This window comes from Pseudopipra pipra, chromosome 20 (genome assembly GCF_036250125.1).
Source record: "Pseudopipra pipra isolate bDixPip1 chromosome 20, bDixPip1.hap1, whole genome shotgun sequence".
Lineage (NCBI taxonomy): Eukaryota > Metazoa > Chordata > Aves > Passeriformes > Pipridae > Pseudopipra > Pseudopipra pipra.
The window spans coordinates 11,732,465-11,738,464 of NC_087568.1; positions in this window are offsets into that span (position 1 = coordinate 11,732,465).

Below are 6,000 nucleotides of genomic sequence, written 5' to 3' on the forward strand. Positions count from 1 at the left end.
GGCCAAGGCCTGAGCCCCAGGCCCTGGCACAGAAGATTCTGTCCCTCCCGGGTGGCTCAGGGCTGCTTGGGGGGCAGTGGGATGGGAGGAGGAGGAACAACAAAGACCAAAACCTGTGCAACCCCTCCCAGGATCCTCAGGGAGGGGCGAGGCAGAAACAAAGTGCAGAACCTCAAAGGAAGGTTGCTTGTGGTGGCCTGAGTGGCAGAGGCAGCTGCCAGAGCCAAGGGGACAAAGGCCTGGGTGCCTTTGGGCCTTGCAGCCCTGCCAGAGCCCTTGGCCATCTCTCCTGCAGGTGTCCTGCCCTGGCCCTGCTGCTGCTCTGGCCTTGCAGGCTGCACACATCCCTCCTGCTTTCCCACCCCCCTCCCAGCAGCATTTCTAGACCCTCCCTGATGTCTTTGCACCCATCCCTGGCTGTTCCCTGAAACACAAAACCATGGGATTATCCTGACTCTTCTCTGGGTGACCTCTTGCCCTTTTGAGTGATACTTCTTTTTCATCACTTTCAGTCTGAACATTCCAAATTGCACTTTGTGGGTTTCCTTCTCTTTCCAGTACCAATAAAAACTCCATTATCTCTCAAACTGCTCTCTCAAACTGCTCTTCCAGCAGTACCAGATACTTCTGCAGAGCCCTGGGCCTCCTTTTCGAAAGGTACAGCAGCCCATGTCCCTCAGCTTCTCCACACAGACCCCAAACCCCCTCCTGTCAGTCCTCCAGAGCCTCTCCAGTTCCTTCTCATTATTCCAGAATAGGGAACCCCACACCCAGGCACACCAGTCCAGATGTGGCCACAGCAGAGCCGAGTCTAGGGCGTGACAATCTGTGCTTTGTGTGGCTCCCCTGGCCCTGCTGCAGCTGCTCTAATCCAAGGGCAGCAGCACCTCTGGCTTGTCTGGCCTCCCTCATAACACCCCAGCCCTGCTCCTCAGGTGGCTGAGCAGAGCCCACTGTGCCCTCAGCTCTGGGGCCATTCTGCCCCAGTAAAGGACTGACCATTTTTCCCTGTAAAGCCCTGTGAGCTTTCTATGTGCTGAATCCCAGAGTTTTTCAGAGTTCCCAGCACTGAGGCTCTCTGGGGCAGCTGTCAATGTGTGTGTGCAGGGGGCTCACTTGGCCTGGGGTGTCTCTGGCAAGGGAACAGCCCGAGGCACTGCAGGGCGCTACAGACTATTAATGAAGTGCTTGTTGGATGATCTTGCTCCCCAAGGTGCATGTTCCTGTGATGTCAAGTGGGGCCAGGGAGGGAAGGACAAATAGACACAGGCTATTTGCAGGGGGAGATACAGGGATGGTCAATGGCAGTAAGTTGTGAGCAGAGAAAAAGGAAAAAGACAAGATGAAGCAAAGGAAATGCTCAGGGCTGTTTGGGGGGAGCTGCAAGGCAGCCCTGGATCTGAGCAGCAATGTCTGCAGTGGGACAAGAAACTCACAGGTCACTCCTGTCAGAGATACATTCCAACAAGCTCAGACACACTCAGGCACACCTAGACACACTCAGAAACACTCGCACACACTCACACACATTCAGGAACACTCAGGCACACTCAGACACTCTCAGAAACAATCAGACACACTCGCACACGCTCAGACACACTCAGAAACACTCAGAAACACTCAGACACTCTCACACGCTCAGACAAAACTGCAAACACACTCGCACACACTCAGACACACTTAGACACACTCAAGCACACTTGCACACCCCCAAACACATTAGCTCACACTCAGACAAGCTCAGACACACTCAGACACACTGAGAGATGCTCAGACACACTCGCACACACTCACACACACTCAGACACACTCAGACAGAGTCAGACACTCTTGAACACACTCAGACACACTCAGACACACTTAGACACACTCAGACACACTTAGACACACCCAGACACATTTGCTCACGTTCAGATACGCTCAGACACACTCAGACACACTGCCACACTGCCAGACACACTCAGACACATTCGCACACACCCAGACACACTCAGATACACTCAGACATGCTCAGACACACTCAGACAAACTCTCACACACTCAGACACACTTGAACACATCCAAACACACCCAGACACACTGAAACACACTTGAACGCACTAAGACACACTCAGACACACTTAGACACACTCAGATATGCTCAGACACGCTCAGACACACTCAGGCACACCCAGAAACACTCAGACACACCCAGACACACTCAGACACACTCGCACACACTCACACACACTCACACACACTCAGACACACTCAGAAACACTCAGACACACTTAGACACACTTAGACACACCCAGACACATTGACTCACACTAAGATACGCTCAGACACACTCGAGCACACTCCCACACAGCCAGACACACTTAACAACACTCAGACACACTCGAGCACACTCCCACACATCCAGACACACTCAGTTACACTCCGACATGCTCAGACACACTCAGGCACACCCTGACACACTCAGACACACTCGCACACATTCACACACACTCAGTCACACTCAGGCACACTCAGGCACGCTCAGACACACTCAGAAACACACAGACACACTCACACACGCTCAGACACAACTGGAAACACACTCACACAGACTCAGAAACACTCAGACACACTTAGACACACTCAAGAACACTCGCACACACCCAAAAACATTCACTCACACTCAGACACGCTCAGACACACTCAGACACACTCACACGCAGCCAGACACACTTAAACACACTCAGGCACACTCAAACATAGTCCCACACACCCAGACACACTCAGATACGCTCAGACACACTCAGGCACACTGAGAGATGCTCAGACACACTCACACACTCGCACACACTCAGACACACTTGAACACCCTCAAACACACTCAGACACATTCAGACACACTCAAGCACACTCCCACACATCCAGACACACTCAGAAACATTTGCACAGATTCAGACACACTCTCACACACTCAGAAACACTCACACACTCTCAGACACACTCAGGCACACTCAGACACACTCGCACACACTCACACATATTCCAACACACTCAGACACACTTAGACACACTCAAAAACACTCAGACATACTTGCACACACTCAGACACAACTGCAAACACACTCAGACACACTTAGACACACTCAGATACACTCAAGTACAGTCCTACACACCGAGACACACTCAGACACAGTCAGACACACTCAGACACACTCAAGCACACTCCCACACATCCAGACACACTCAGAAACATTTGCACAGATTCAGACACACACTCACACTCTCAGAAACACTCACACACTCTCAGACACACTCAGGCACACTCAGACACACTCGCACACACCCAGACACATTCGCACACACACAGATATTCTCAGACACACTCAGACACACTCTCACAAAGCCAGACACACTTAGACACACTCAGACACACTCAGACACAATCGTATACACTCAGACACACCTGCAAACACTGACAAACAATCAGACTCATAAATATATGGTCAGGAACACTCACGGACACTGAGACACACTCGCACACACCCAGACGCACAGAGATACTCTCCGACACGCTCAGACACACTCAAGCACGCTCAGAAACACTCAGACACACTAGCACACATTCACACACACTCACGCACACTCAGAAACACTCAGACACATTCAGAAACACTCAGACACGCTCAGACACAGCCAGACACACTCAGAAACACTCAGACACACTCGCACATGGTCAGACACACCTGCAAACACACTCGCACACACCCTGACACACTCAGACACACTCACACAAACCCAGACACATTCTCTGACACAGTTAAACATACTCAGACACACTCAAGCACACTCGCACACACCCAGACACACTCAGATACACTCAAAAGTGCTCCGACACACTCAGGCACACTGAGAGACGCTCACACCCTCGCACACCCTCTGACACGGTCAGACACACTTGAACACACTCAGACACACTCAGACACACTTAGACACACCCAGACACATTCGCTCACACTCAGATACACTCAGACACGCTCCCACACAGGCAGACACACTTAAACACACTCAGACACACTCGCACACGATCAGACACAACTGCAAACACACTCCCACACAGCCAGACACACTCAGACACATTCGCACACACCTAGAAACACTCAGATACCCTCAGACATGCTCAGACACACTCATACAAACTCTCACACACTCAGACACACTTGAACACATTGAAATACACCCAGACACACTGAAACACACTTCAAAGCACTAAGACACACTCAGACACATTCGCACACACTCAGATACGCTCAGACACATTCAGACCCACTCGCACGCACTCAGACACTCTGGCACACTCAGACACACTCGCACACACCCAGACACATTCGCACACACACAGATATTCTCAGGCACATTCAGACACACTCTCGCAAAGCCAGACACACTTAGACACACTCAGACACATTCGCACACACGTAGAAACACTCAGATACCCTCAGACACTCTCAGACACACTCATACAAACTCTCACACACTCAGACACACTTGAACACATTGAAACACACCCAGACACACCGAAACACACTTGAAAGCACTAAGACACACTCAGACACATTCGCACACACTCAGATACGCTCAGACACATTCAGACCCACTCGCATGCACTCAGACACTCTGGCACACTCAGACACACTCAGGCACACCCAGACACATTCACACACATCCAGACACACTCAGAAACACTCGAACACACTCCCACACATTCCCACACACTCAGACACACTCAGACACACTCAGGCACACTCAGACACACTCAGACACACTTAGGCACACTGGCACACACCCAGACACATTCGCTCACACTCAGATATGCTCAGATACACTCAGACACACTCCCACACACCCAGATAAACTCAGAGACACTCAGGCACACTCAGACACACTCCGGCACACTCAGACACATCCGCACACACTTGCACACACTCTGACACACTCACACTCAGACACATTTGAACACACTCCGACACACTCAGACACTCACACACTAAGGCACACTCTCACACGCTCAGATGCACTAAGACACATTCAGACACACTCCCGCACATTCAAGCACACTTAGATGCACCTGCACACACTCAAACACACTGAGACACACCTGGAAACACTCAGGCACACTCAGACACATAAATACATGCTCAGACAAACTCAGACCTACTCAGAAAAACTCAGGCACACCCAGACACACTCACACACACTCACACACACTCACACACATTCAGACACACTTGTGCACACCCAGACACACTCAGACACACTCGCACACACTTACACACACTCACACACACTCACACACACTCACACACATTCAGACACACTTGTGCACACCCACACACACTCAGACACACTCACACACACTTACACACACACACACTCAGACACACTCAGGCACATACAGACACACTCAGACACACTCAGGCACACCCAGACACACTCACACACACTCACACACACTCAGACGCACTTGAACACACTCAGACACACTCAGACACACTCAAGCACACTCCCACACATCCAGACACACTCAGAAACATTTGCACAGATTCAGACACACTCTCACACACTCAGAAACACTCACACACTCTCAGACACACTCAGGCACACTCAGACACACTCGCACACACTCACACATATTCCAACACACTCAGACACACTTAGACACACTCAAAAACACTCAGACATACTTGCACACACTCAGACACAACTGCAAACACACTCAGACACACTTAGACACACTCAGATACACTCAAGTACAGTCCTACACACCGAGACACACTCAGACACAGTCAGACACACTCAGACACACTCAAGCACACTCCCACACATCCAGACACACTCAGAAACATTTGCACAGATTCAGACACACACTCACACTCTCAGAAACACTCACACACTCTCAGACACACTCAGGCACACTCAGACACACTCGCACACACCCAGACACATTCGCACACACACAGATAT